The following is a 15,278-nucleotide window of genomic DNA, read 5'->3' as shown; positions in this document are numbered from 1 at the left end:
CAGGCTCAGGAAAATGGAGAAGCAAAGCAAGCTTTACCAGAGCCCTATCACATCATGCCTTTTCATGAAACTCCTGAGGACGCTGGCCTACAAGTGAAGATGTCCTCTCCCCACCACTCTACTATTATAGTAGCATAAGATTCTGGTATTTCCTAAGGGAACACATGGCATATAAAGATGGCTTCCACTTAGGAAACAAGGAAGAGCTTAAGAGCAAAAAAGATGAAGTAAGTCTGAAGGTCCTAGTTAGGTGGAGTAAACTTTTCCTCCACCATGTGAAGTAAGAAAACATTAGAAGTTTATGGACACTGACAAAAGTTAGTTTTTTTTTTTTTTTAATTAGAAATATAAGCTGGGGACTGCTCTGAAAACATGCCATCTGCAATGCTGCTGAGAGGAGCCATACAGAAATGGACCCCAAGGCACCCATCAGGGGAAACAACCTGGAAGCTGGATTGTTTTCCCATATACTGAAACCTAAAGAAAGTAAACAAACCAGTGAACTTTTCAGAGATTGGCAATTTAGGCTTTACTTTTTGCTACGGTGTTATCCATGGGAACCTGAACAAGACATGTAGCCTGAATTTTCTCTCTGGCAAAGTGAAGGGACTGAACTCCAGAGGTTCTCTGGATGTATGCTATGTAACAGAGAGGCTTATGGCAGAGATGGTGTGCAAAGAATGCAAATTCCAGAACTGAGTATCTTGGCACATGTCTAGTTCCAGCAAACAGCACAGGAGTTCAGGGCCAAACTCGACCTCCATGGGGAGGGGGAGGGGAACAATCACGAATCTCCGCATTCTTAGGGATCCTGTTCCATAGGAGGTGCCCATGAATCTGTAATCTAGGTAGTTCTGAAATTCAATTTTATTTAGTCAACAAAATTATTTAAAGGTAACTGGGCAGAGTGGCATATGCCTGTAATCCCAGGCTCAGAAGGCTGAGTCAGGAAGATTGCAAGAGGCCAGTACCAGACTTGTAAATAACCTGACTTTTCTTTCTTTCTTTCTTTCTTTCTTTCTTTCTTTCTTTCTTTCTTTCTTTCTTTCTTTCTTTCTTTCTTTCTTTCTCTCTCTCTCTCTCTCTCTCTCTCTCTCTCTCTCTCTCTCCCTCCCTCCCTCCCTCCCTCCCTCCCTCCCTCTCTCCTTTCTTTCTTTCTTTCTTTCTTTCCCTCCCTCCCTCCCTCCCTCCCTCCCTCCCTCCCTCCTTTCTTTCTTTCTTTCTTTCTTTCTTTCTTTCTTTCTTTCTTTCTTTCTTTCCTTTCTTCTTTTTTTTTTTTGTACCAGGGATTGGATCCACAAGTACTTTACCATTAAGTACATCCCCAGTCCTATTTATTTTAAGGCAGGGCCTCACTAAATTGATTAGGGCCTTGCTAAATTTGGTCTTGAACTTGCTATCCTCCTGACTCAGTCTCCTGAGCCACTGGGATTACAGGCATGCATCACAGTGCTCTGCAAGACCCTGGCATAAAAATTTAATTAATTAATTAAAAGGGTTGGGGATGTAGCTCAGTGACAGAGCACCCCTGGGTTCAATCCCCAGTAATTAAAAAAAAATTTTTTTTTGAAGGCAAATTACAAGCCAGGCACAGAGGAAAACTACGAACCTACAGTAGTGGATAAAATAGACAAAATCCTTGCCTGTGTGAAGCATTGGCTTCAGGGATCTAGTTATCCAAAACAATAATTTTTTCATAAATAAACAGGTTGCCTATCTCTTTGCTTTTGATCTGTGTTTTTTTCTTTTTCCTTCTTATCATCTCCCCTTCATGCTACTTGCCTCAGCTCCTTCTAGCTAGTTCCAGGGAAACAATGTTTTTATGTTTATGTAGATACCTGCTCAGTAGTACTTGTTGATGGCTTATTATCTAATGTATAAACAAGGGATTAACTCTATGAAAAATGTACTTAGTTACTAACATTTTAAATAGTTCAATGTTTTAAAAAGTGTACAAGCTAAAAGCTATTTTTTTAAGCCTTGACATTCAAGGTACTTGTTTTTTTTTTTCTTTATAAATTCACTAATAAATTGAACAAATGAAGTGTCCCTAAATATTTACCACCCATGCTCTCTGGACTCAGTCTTAGTTTGCACCAAAAAGATTGGAATCATCCATATAAGTATGGAAACCATTCTGGTGCCTCCCTCTGGAAAACGGTGACGAAAATTGAAATTGGCCAGCACACCAAGTCCATTCTCTTTCTAAGGCAAAACCAAGATGAAGAGTAGAAGATTTGGCACCGTTGTTTCTAAATGAAAGCTGCAGCTAGTGGCACCTGGACCCATGACACACTTCCACATCAAGGTCAGGTCTACCATCAGAAGACTAAAGGAATCTAGAGACCAGTAGGAGCTGGCATTTAAGACACCTCAGCCCTAGAGTAAATGGGTAAGTTTCTGTAACCACCAATAATGATAATAGCAACAACAATAGCAAGGTCAACTTTCTAAATAATGCAATACAACCCACCCTATTAAACATTTCAAATTGCAAACACAAACTTAATGTAGTTCATTGTCAGATTGGATCTGGAATGTCCCCCAAAGGCTCATGGACTCAGGGCTGGGTCCACAGCTGGTGGCACTATTGGGAGGTGGTAGAAACTTTCAAAGGTGGGGCCTAGTTGGAGGAAGTAGATCCCTGGTGGTGTGTGACCTGGAAGGGGATAACTTGTCCCCTTCTCTTCTCTTTCCCCCATCTGTCTCTGAACTTTTCCTCTCCTTCTCTCTCCCGGCCAACAGGAAGTGAGTAGCTTTGTTCTGCCACTATGTTCTGCCTGACCACAGGCCCACAGTGATGGGCCTTGTGACCCTAGACTGAAACCCCTGAAACCATGAGCCAAAACAAATCTTTCCTCCTTGTAAATTGTTTATGTCAGGCATTTTGTCAGGGAAACAGAAAGCTTATTAACACATTAATTCTCTTCAACATTTCAGAAAGCATACAGAGTTTGAAAAGGCACGATTATTTTGAAAACTCCATTGCTACTTCTACCCCAATTAAAAAAAAAAAAAGTTTAGATTCTCATTTATATTTTGCAGTGCTCAGGAAAAATAGGACTTCTTGTACAAGCATTTTACTACTGATCTACAGCTCTCAGCCCCACCCTAAATTGTTGATAATATCAACTTAATTTTTTAAAACATCATTATATATGTCTATACATACTTTGCACATTCTTGAATAGCAAGGTTAACTTTCTAAAATAAAAAAAAGACTAGAAGTATTATTTTAGGTCAGTCTATATTATTAATTTAGGTCTATTGGTTATAAATGCTGGACCATGATTCAGTTGTTATGAATGTGAAAAACAAAACAATAACACAAAAACCTGGGAGACCTCCCAAGATTATTGAGCCATGTTGTGGAATTTATGGAACCACGCCCCACCTTATGGTAATAAAAACCATATACCTGTATCTTTCCTAAACTTACTTTTACATTTTGCTCTGACTTTTTTTTATTGTTGTTGTTAACTACAACCTCTTTATTTATTACTATATTTTTTATTTTGGTACTAGGGATAAAACCCAAGGGTGCTTAACTAATGAACCACATCCTGCCATTTTTGTTTTTATTTTTTTTTTTTTATTTTGAGACAAGGTATCCCTAAGTTGCTGAGGCTGGCTTTGAACTTGTGATCCTACCTAAGCTGCTGGGGTTACAAGCGTGCACGACCACGCCCAGCTTTTACAACTTTTAAAGTAATTTCTTTCACAGCTCTTTTACTGTCTGTATTCATGGAGTTCTGCACATGCGCGCGCGCGCGCGCGCGCACACACACACACACACACATACACACACACACACACACGATTGTTACTTATTATTTTATGTTCCGATTTGTCCTAAACTTCATACTATAGACCAAATAGAGTGAATTAAGCAATCTATGGCATTTCCAAAAAATAGGATTTTGAAATCACATATATTTTCCTTTATTATATCACATAATTTCCTCCCTTTGAGAATCATTAAGAATTCATACAATGGAAGGAGACCCTCATTGTTACACAAAATTACATATAAGAGTTTGTGAGGGGAAAGGGGAAAAAAAAACAAGGGAGAGAATTAAACAACAGCAGATGGGGTAGAGAGGGAAGATGAGAGGGAAGGGGAGGGGGATAGTAGGGGATAGGAAAGGTAGCAGAATACAACAGTCATTAATATGGTATTGTGTAAAAATGTGGATGTGTAACCGATGTGATTCTGCAACTTGTATTTGGGGTAAAAAATGGGAGTTCATAACCCACTTGAATCAAATGTATGGAAGATGATATGTCATGAACTTTGTAATGTTTTGAACAACCAATAAAAAAAAAGAATTCATACTACTAATCTTCACAAAATTCTTTATTCCTTTTTGTTGTTCAAACACAATTTGACCATTCAGAATCCTACCGGGTTCTCCCTTTCTCTTTGGCAGTCCACAACATGGGTGAGGACAGGCTTCCCTCTGCACAGCATCAAAGGTGTACAGGCACATCTGGACTGAACTGGCCACTCTCCAGGAGATTTTAGTGGAGGTGAACATCAGATTGTTCCACAAGAAAAAACATGAAAGAGTATCAAATGTCTAAGTTTTAAAACTAACAAAGCCATATGGTTTTGTCCAGTTTAACTTCAACTTTATTAAGTACTTTCTTAAAATTACTCTTTCAAACACATTTTGAATTTTCTCTTCTTTTAAAATATTCTTTTTTAGCTATCAACTCCTCAGATAAATGTATTATATACTGGATATATTGCATTTGTCTAGTAGAATAAAGAAAGGAAAAGAGAATTTGAGTAAGATCATATGGAATTAAATAAGCATACTTATGAACTCACTTGTTTACTATAACAAACTAGTGTTATTATAGCATGCAATTTTTTACAGGTAACTTGAAACTTTGTGTTTAGTATGCTAAGTGTCAATTATTTTGCATTATTTTTATAATTTTAGAAAACATCTGTAGTGCAGCACCCAAATGAAGAAAGTATGCTTTGGTCCAGAGAGATTAGTAGATTGCTTTCTCTCTATATAATACTCCTTGTCCATATTTCACTTTTAATCAAGTCCAAGCGAGAAGAGATTTTACAGTATTTTAATTCTACATGTGTCTCTTTAGGTGATTCCCTGCTGATAATCTCTGCCAAAAGAAGCAATAGAATGGACTTCATAGAAAAGTTGCTTTGGATATTACTGTGTCATGGATAATTGCTCCCACCCTACCCCTCCACCTCCCACCCCTGCCCAAAAGTCTATATGTAAAAATGTGATCCCAAGAGTGCCAATATTGGGAGGTGCCCTGGAGTTTTAAGGGAAGAGACCTAGTGTGAGATCCTTAGGCCACTGTGGGTGTAATTTTGGAAGGGACTGTGGGACCCCACCACCCTCCATCTCTATATCATCTATCTCTATCTCTGTCTCTCTGCTTCCTGGCTCTAGAAGTGAGCATTTGGTCCAACGTGTGCGCCTGCCATGATGTGCCATCTTTATCAGAGGCCCAAACTATGGGGCCACCTGATCTTGGACTGGATCCTCCAGAAGCATGTACTGAAATAAACCTCCATTGATCTCATACGTAATCCATCTAGGGTATGTCACTGTGGTAACGTAAAGCTGGCTAACACTGTTGCATACACACACAGATGATAGCACCATAAAAAGTGGCTGCCCTGGATGCTTGGGAGGATTTTCAAGATGCTATTAAATTATGTCAGAATTATAAAAAGCTCAATTTATAAATGTTTGTGCACTTCCTCTCTTACATGTTCAGACTCAGATGCCTTTACATCACTTCTGATTCTGAATTGGCTAAGAGGCATGCTTCCCTGAAGCGGGAAGAAAAAGATAATATTTATAATTCTACAGCAAGTACATCACAGTGCATTCTATTCATATTTTTGAGCTGAGGTATTCATATACAAAGCCTAAAAAGACACAAATAGCTTTAGTCTTAGACAAATGTTTGAATCATCACAAACTTTAAAGAGTTTTTGCTACACTGAGTACAACATAAACCTTCAAGTGATAGGAAATAATTTTTTTTTTAAAAAGCACAAGGTTGGAATTCAATTAAAAATATGAGAAACTTTTATATGTAAAATGCTATTCAGGACAAAATTAAATTATAAGATATCACCCTAATAAGGAAAGGGAGACATGACAGCATATGATGAATGATCAAAAAAAAGGTGACACAATGACAATAAAAACTTAAGAGGTAATAGAAAAGAGAATAAGGGGACCATTTCAATAATTCATGTCTTCAAGTGACAGAGATATTGAAGAGTACATTATTAAAGTGATGAATAAGATAATATTTAAGCTTTTAATATGTCTGATTACCTTAAAATAGATCATTGACAATGCTCTTGAATGTTTTAACAATTGCTGGGCTGTGCTTAAAATAATAAGAATTAATCATAATACATGGCACCAGGAACTTAATGATGTTATATATATATTTTTTAGCTGCTGTTAGGCCAAGTTAGAATAAAACACAAGAAGCAGAAGAATGTGGAAGTTTTGAAAACAGGCCCTGAAATGAGTCTACTGGATTCAAATCCCTTCTCTACCAACACAGCAGCTGTGTGATCATAAGGGAATCTTCAACTCGTCTCCAAGTCTCCATTTCCTCCATAATAATCCACCCTCTTTGGGTGATTTTCTTTTTTTTTTTTTTTTCTTTTCTTTTTTTTTTTTTTTTAAAGAGAGAGTGAGAGAGAGGAGAGAGAGAGAGAGAATATTTAATATTTATTTTTTAGTTCTCGGCGGACACAACATCTTTGTTGGTATGTGGTGCTGAGGATTGAACCCGGGCCGCACGCATGCCAGGAGAGCGCGCTACCGCTTGAGCCACATCCCCAGCCCCTCTTTGGGTGATTTTCACCCTCCATGTTAGAGGTCATTCAAAGTTCATTTAAAATAAACCCCAAGGCAGAAGTTTCAGGGAAACCAGAGAGCAGCTGCCATTTGACTCCTGCTGCATTGAGGCTTGCACAAATAACTCCTCAGGATTGGCAGTTGTTGAGAATAACATTTTCATTTTTTAGATAGATCTGGACCTTCCACTTGGAATAGGTGGCCAACAAGGGCTGTTGCCTGCAGAAAGTATTTCAAAGAGGAAAATGTGTTGTTTTTGTTTTTATCACCTCCATTGTATCTCTTACATCTCAACAAAGTTCAGCTAGCCTAAAGTTGACATCAGGGTTTTGTTTTGTAATTCTGGTTTTGTTTTGCTTTAACCACCACAGGCAGAGGTCTAAAGTTCTCTTAACTACATTGGACCTGGGACTTTCTTTTTAGACATAGTCAAAACTTGCCTCTGGAGTCCTCTTTCTGGGTGGGTCACACACCCCATGACAGTTTCAGTCTGTACAAGTAAAATTAACTCCTTCAAAATCTAGTGTGAGGTCAGTCTGGGCAACTTAGAAAAAACTCCATCTCAAAATAAAAATAAAAAACAAAAGGAGTGGGGATATAGTTCAATGGTAAAGAGCCATGGGTTCAATTGCTAGTACCAGAAAAAAAGAATTTCTCTTTTTAACCGCACATTGCATTTAAACAGAGATATCAGGTAACATATGCTACCTCCCAAACCATATCTTAAGCTTTCCTTGCCTGCAGCCCAGGCACTGAACTTTTCTTTCCCTCTTTATGTTGAACAGATCTCAATATGTATTTCGAGACAGGCTGGGTAAGAGAAAGCCACATCATTCTTTCCAACACACCACTGTCCCCGTTATCTATGTTTTTGCTCTTACTGGTTCATGTTAGCTATGGTCAATAGCAGTCTGAAAATATTAAGTGGAATAAATCCAAAAATAAACAATTCCTGGTTTTTTTTGTCTTGTTTTTTTGGTACTCGGAATTGAACTCACAGGTGTTTAACCAATGCGACACATTCCCAGCACTTCTATTTTTAATTTTGAGACGGCTCTCACTAAGTTGCATAAGACCTCACTAGGTCACTTAGGCTGACCTCAAACTTGAAATTTTTCTGTCTCAGTCTCCAAAGCCACTGAGATTACAAGTGCACACCACTGCACCCTGCCGACAATTTGCATTTTAAATTAAGTACCATTCTGAATAGCTTGATGAAATCTCAAGTCATTCTGGTTGGTCCTGCCCAGGATGTAAACTGTCTCTTGGCCCAATACATCCACTCCTTATACACAAGTGGTCTTAGTAGCCATTGAAATGCTCAGACTGATATTTGCAACATCTTAGTGCTTGTATTCAAATACCCCTATTTAACTTTATAAGATCACAAAGTGCAAGAACAGTGATCCTGGCAATTTGTGTATGGCAAAGAGAAGCCATAAAGTGCTTCCTATAAGTGGAAAGGTGAAAACTCAATAAAGAGGAAAAATCATATGCTAACGTTGCTAAGATCCTCAGTGAGAAGGAATCTTCTTTCAATGAAATTGTGAAGAAGAAAGAAGAAATCCATGCTAGTTTTGCTATCTAATTAAGACTGCAACAGTTATAGCCACTGTGTGTGAAAAATGCATAGTTAGGATGGAAAACATTAAATTCGCAGGAGGAAGACATGAATATCTTAATCAAAGCATTGAGTCTCGCTTCATCTCATTGTTCAGGAATTTTATCATCTCACATCACAAGAAGAAGAGTGAGTATAGAACAATAAGATATTTTGAGAGAGATATCACATCCACATAAATTTTGTTACAGTATATTGTTATTGAAAAACCAGCCTCTACCTCAGAGCAAAGCCTGTCCAAGGAAGGGGCGTGACCTTTGACCTTGGAAAGACCCACAGAGCACTCCTAGGCACATTCCCACCCTGCTGAGTTGTTTATCTACAAATAACAGGAGAGATCTAAGGAGCCAGGAGTCCCTGACTCAGTCAGGCTAGGTGGGGATCCATAGCAACCCTCTAGCAGCCACAATCAGCATGAGACAGGGAAATACCTGGGATGCCAGATGACCCTCCCAGTAGTTTATGGTGGTTGATAACATGTTGGGAAACCATGTAGTTCAGCAGTACTCCCCTCTTGGCTTAAACCAATCAGTTCAAACAAACCCCCCTCTTGTACTAACCAATCATCCCTACCCAACTTGTTCCCACCAGTGAATGTGCTAATCATGTTTTAGAGTTGTTTTATGATTTTCTCGCGGTGTGTGATGATTTGGTAAGAGATGCTATGATGTATGTGAACCCCCTACCTTCCCCAAAGAGTGTATAAAACTGCTGCAAACTCTGGCTCGGGGCCTCTCAGAGTCACCAGTTGCTGTGTGTGCATGCAGAGGACCCAGCTAGCTCACAATAAACACCTCTTTGCTGCTTACTTCGATCTTGGTCTCTGGTGGTCTTTTGAGGGTCTCGAATTCGAGCATAACATTATAATTGTTCTATTATATTATCATTTTTACTCTCTTATTGTGCCAAATTTATAGACTAAACTTTATCATAGGTATGTATGTAAAGGAAAAAGCATAGTATAAGTGGGATTCAGTATTATTTGTGGTTTCAGGCTTCCATTGGGAGTTTTGGAATGTATCTCCACAGATAAGTTGGGATGTGTCTACTGTGAAATGTTCCCTTCCCTTGTGAGGCTGTGTTAAATTGGGAAACTAATTTACCAATAGGTGGCAGCAGTGACTTAATTTCTGGACAGATTTTTAAAACGGAAAAGTCCTAGATTAAATGCCTTATTTCATTTCGCATTCCTGTAATACGTTTTCTACCCACCTCCAATTCCCTTGCCACCTCCACCCAGTTATGTCCTTCTCTTGGAGAGGAGGACAGACCAACCTTTCCTGCCCTCCAGTTTTATTGGGGGTCCCTGTGGATTCTCAGTTTCCCCAGCATCATTTGTAGAAGAGGCTACCCCTTCTCCAGTGTGTTTTTGGTGCCTTTGTTGACTATGAGGTCACTGTGTTTACATGTTTGTCTCTGCATCTTCTATTATGCTCCATTGGTTTTCTTGCTTATTTTGGTGCCGATACTATGCTGTTTTTGTTACTATATTTGAAACCTGGTATTGTGATGTCTTCTGCTTCATTTTTCTTGCTAAGGATCACTTTAACTATTCTGGGCTTCTTATTTTTCCAAATGCATTTCATGACATATTTTTCTATTTCTATGAAGAACATCATTGAAATTTTGATGCGAATTGTACTAAATCTGTATAGTGCTTTTGGTAGTATGGATATTTTGACAATATTGACTCTGCCTATCCAAGAACATGGGCCTTTCCATTTTCTAAGTTCTCCCTCAATTTCTTTCTTTAGTGTTCTATAGTTTTCACTGTAGAGATCATTCACCTTTTTAGTTAGATATATTCCTAAGTATTTATTTTTTAGGCTACTATGAATAGGGTGGTTTTCCTAATTTCTTTTTCAGCTGATACATTGTTAGAGTACAAGAATGCAATTAACTTATGGGTGTTAATTTCATATCCTGCTATATAGCTGAATTTATTTATGAGGCCAAGAAGTTTTCTGGTGGAGTTTTTTGGGGGGTGGTCTTCTAAATATAAAAATCATGTCATCCACAAATAGGGATGTTTGAGCTCTTCTTTTCCTATTAGTATCCCTTTAATTTTTTTCTTTTGCTTAATTGCTCTGGCTAGAGTTTCAAGAACCATGTTGAATAAGTGGTGAAAGTAAAAGTGAGAATCCTTGTCTTGTTCCTATTTTTAGATGGAATACTTTCAGTTTTTCTCTATTTAGAAAGATGTTGGCCTTATCATATATATCTTTTACATTGTTGAGGTATGTTCCTTCTATCCCTAGTTTTTCCAGTGTTCTAAAAAAGAATGGATACTGTGTTTTGTCAAATGCTTTTTCATCTTATTGAGATAAATCCTGTGGTTCTTGACTTTAAGTCTACTATGTGATATATTACATTTATTGATTTTTGTATGTTGAACAGAATCCCTGAGATGAAACCCATTTGATCATGGGGTACTATCTATCTTTTTAATGTGTTTTTATATGCAATTTGCCAGTAGCATTTTGATATACTTTCAGTAGTTCTCAAACGAGGGTCATACTCTCCCGGCCCCCAGGGGACACTAGAACTGTTTGAGAGTGAGTTGGATTGACATGTTGCACAGAAATTATTACTGACATTTAATGGATACAAATAGGGATATTAAAAAACTCTACAAATCAAAAGTCAATCTCATGGCATAAATAATTTTCCCACCTCAAATGCCAATTGACATTTCATTGAGAAACACTTGAGTTGGGATTGTACTATTCTCATTTTCCAGGTACATGAATAATCATATCATGGACTAAATTTTACTCTTGCATATTTCCACCATCTTGGTTTGGTTCTTCTTTTTACATATTTTTAATAACTTTTAAAATATTTTTAATAACATATTTTTAAAAAAAAAACTTTGATTTTTTTATGTGGTGCTGAGGATTGAATCCATTGCCTCACATGTGCAAGGCAAGTTTTGCTCTACCACTGAGCCACAACACCAGCCTGCTTTTTACGTATTGTGATTACTCTAATATTATCATTTTCTTCAATTAAGTTCTATGAAGAAGCTTCAAATCACCTCCATGTTACAAATTGGTAACTAGAGAAGCACAGAAGTCTGTGTCACCTCATGAGTCAAAAGACAACCTTAGGGGTTGGGGCTGTATCTCAGTGGTAGAGCACTTGCCTGGCATGTGTGAGGCACTGGTTTGATTTTTGGCACAATATATAAATGAATAAACAAGTAAAGTTTCATTGACAACTAAAAGACAATCCTATCCTAACCTTCTGTTTGTCTTTTGTATGTGTGAATACAAATGAATCTGTTTCTTCATTTAAAGAAATATCTGCAATAAGAAACTGGGTCTCCAGCTATCCCTCTCCTTGGACTATACCCAAAGGACTTAAAAACAGCATACTACAGGGACACAGCCATATCAATGTTTATAGCAGCACAATTAACCTGTGGAGCCAACCTAGATGCCCTTCAGTGGATGAATGGATAAAAAAATGTGGCATATATACACAATGGAATTTTACTCAGCAATAAAAGAGAATAAAATCATGGCATTTGCAGGTAAATGGATGGAGTTAGAGAAGATAATGCTAAGTGAAGTTAGCCAATCCCTCCCCCCAAAAAAGACAAATGCCAAATGTTTTCTCCAATATAAGGAGGTTGACTCATAGTGGGGTAGGGAGGGGGACATGGGAGAAATAGAAGAACTCTAGATAGGGCAGAGGGGTGGGAGGGAAAGAGAGCAAGCAGGGGATTAGCAAGGATGGTGGAATGTGATGGACATCATTATCCAAAGTACATGTATGAAGACATGAATTGGGTGTTAACCTACTTTATATACAAACAGAGATATGAAAAATTGTGGTATATATGTAATAAGAATTGTAATTCAAAACAACAACAACAACAACAACAACAAAGTACATGAATAAAAAAAGAAAAAGAAATTGGATCTCACATTGATGACTCCTTCTAGTCCACACTCAAATGGAAAAGGAGCTTTACACTCGTCATTTATATAAATCATCTCATTCTTCCTCTTTCTTACTGAAAAGAATGTGTAGTTTTGTTGTCAAAAAGGCAGATTTGCATTTATTTAAAGTTAACCAAGGGCTGGAGATGTGGCTCAGAGAAATAGTTACTTGCCTAGCACGTTGGAGGCTTTGGATCAATTCCCCAGCACAGCAAGGAAGAAAGAAAGTTAGTTAATCACATTCTGAGGGAAGATGTAATTATGTAGTTCATCTTCCTTTGTCATTAATTCTTAAATCCTATAGTATATTCTTTCTCCATTAGTTGCAGTCTTTTGTAGACTATCCCTCAGGCTGGGTTTTCTGATTCCTCTTTGTTCGTGAATTTTGGCAAGAACACCACAAAAGTGCAAGTGCATCCATCTCAGAGCATCTTATAGGGAAGCATAACAGGTACTTCCTTATGGCTGTTATATTCTATCACTTGGTTAAAGTGGTTTCCGCCAAGTACCTCCTCATTCAAGTTATTGATTCTTTCTTTATAACTTGTAGGTGTTCTTTGGGAAGAGACTTCTTGACCAGTTATTTTGTTTCTTATTATTATTATCATTCTTCAACCCACTAATTTTAGCATCCATGGATGATCGATGATTACTGTGTGCCTACTAACTTGTGAGTTTCCATCATTATCAATATTTTTGCATTTATTAATTGGAACTTTACTATAAGGCAGAACCACACCTTCCTCCTCATTTATGTATTTATTCACTTATTTATGTTTACTCAATTCCTTGTTTATATTTGGGAAGCTCTGTTCTCCTCTCGTTGTCCAATGCCTTTTGAACTTCTAAGACCAATTACTCTTTGCTGCAGCTCTGGGACAGGTGAGTAAAAAAATTCCTTGCTCTCGAGAGCACTCTAGTTTGTTATTCAGACTCAGGTGAGTCAGATTAACAGAATTTATCTCCCTGAAGACTGCTTTATCAGGTTGAGTTGATCATAAAACTTCTGGTGTTGTTGACCAGGAGCTCTCAAATTCTAACAAACATACAAATCACTCAGGAAGCTTGAGAAACATGCAGAGACTGGCCCAGCAGAACCAGAGGGAGACTTGGGCAGCTGCATTTATTCATTTATCGTTGTGGATCCTCAATGATGAAGATCCAAGTGGTCAAGAACCACACTTGAGATACTCTACTCTGGGTGTACAAGCTCTGATGGAGGCTTTTTTTTTTTTTTTTTGGTAATGGGGATTGAACCCAGGGGTCCTCAACCACTGAGCCACATCCCCAGCCCTTTTTATTTTGAGACAGAGTCTCAATCAGTTGCTCAGGCTGCCTTTGAACTTGGCTATCCTCTGGCCTCAGCCTCCCCAGGTAGCTGGGATTGCAGGTGTGCTCTTGTGCACCCAGCTGAGAAAAGCTTATTTTGGCTGACAGTTTTGGAGACCTGTCTCTGTCGATGCCACCATCTCCGAGGAGTGCCACTCTGAGGACCAAGCTTTTAACTCAGAGGCCTTTGATGGGGACACCCCAGATCCGAACCATGGTCTGTACATGTGTACAGTTTTGACTTTTTTTCTAAGAAGGAGCTGAAGTTCAGTGGAATCAGAAAAGGAGTCTGTTGGACGTGTTGTGATCACAGAGACCAGGATTTTGAAGCGACTTCTCTACTACCGAGCATGTGAATTGGGGCAAATCACTTAACAAATTCTGTCTTGTCTTCCTCTTCAGTCAAACAGGGTAGTGCTCAAGCTCACGAGGCATAGACGAAGTTCAGTGAGATCATGACTCAGAAAGCTTTTGTTATTTCAACTAGAATAACTCATATCAATGTTTTTGTTATCGTGAGGCATGAATGGACTTCGCTGATTGCCACTCTTAGAAACAGAGAATTCCCCCTCCTTGCTTAGGGTTCTCTGAAGAAAATAGCCCATTCTACTTAGATGATAAAAATATTTCAATATGACTCGAATCATGGCAGAAACATCTTTTCCCCACATCCATGGGTTATCAATCGACCTGCTATTTCTTGTTTTTATTTTATCTGTTCATCAACAAAAGGAATGTTCATGTATAATAAGCTTTGAGCAGCATAACTTGAGCTTTATAGATAGAACAGTTATTTATTACTTTAAATAAACCATTCATGTGATGGTTTATTTCTCATGAATGGACCCTGTGCCACAAGTTAAATTAATGAATTTTTTCTGAGTGAGATCAATGGTGCGGCTGAAAAAAAAAATCGTCAGGGTGGAAAAGTCTCCAGCCCTCCTGTTCTGCAGAGCGTGTTAAGCCTACTGTGAAGTTTGTTTAAATTTCTCTCTTCTGTCTTCTTAAACAGTCTTAAATATAAAAGCAATTCACACCCTTTAAGGGAAAAAGGTACCTTATGCATCTGCTGAGCTCCTTGTAAATCTGCCGGGAGTAATTAATATGATTACTTAAACCCAACTGTCCAGAGAGGATTTCTGGCAGTTTTATGAGGGAATTAGTTATTTTCTATTTTATGGCTGGTCTTTTCCCTCTGTGCTATTGAGCACTGGTCCAGGGCTTCTCCCAGCTGTCCTTGGCAGACCCAGGCCAGGCCAGAGCTGGTAGGTGCCTCCACATCTGCTGCCCTGTCTCAGCCTTACCTCATCCACAGTGAAGTCCCCAGGTCTTTCTTCCACACTCCCCCTTTTCACCTGAAATTTCTCCCCAAGGTGACTGAAAGTAGATATAGTGATTGTGAAAGTATATAGAGAGAATGCGTTCTGTTTCTTTAGCAAATTATAGCTAAAGAGACCTCCTCATTCATTACACTCAGCAAGTGTTTCTGTGCCATCCCTTACCTGC

Source organism: Ictidomys tridecemlineatus, chromosome 7 (assembly GCF_052094955.1).
Source record: "Ictidomys tridecemlineatus isolate mIctTri1 chromosome 7, mIctTri1.hap1, whole genome shotgun sequence".
Lineage (NCBI taxonomy): Eukaryota > Metazoa > Chordata > Mammalia > Rodentia > Sciuridae > Ictidomys > Ictidomys tridecemlineatus.
The sequence above is the reverse complement of the archived record's forward strand: the minus strand, read 5'-3'. Positions refer to the sequence as shown.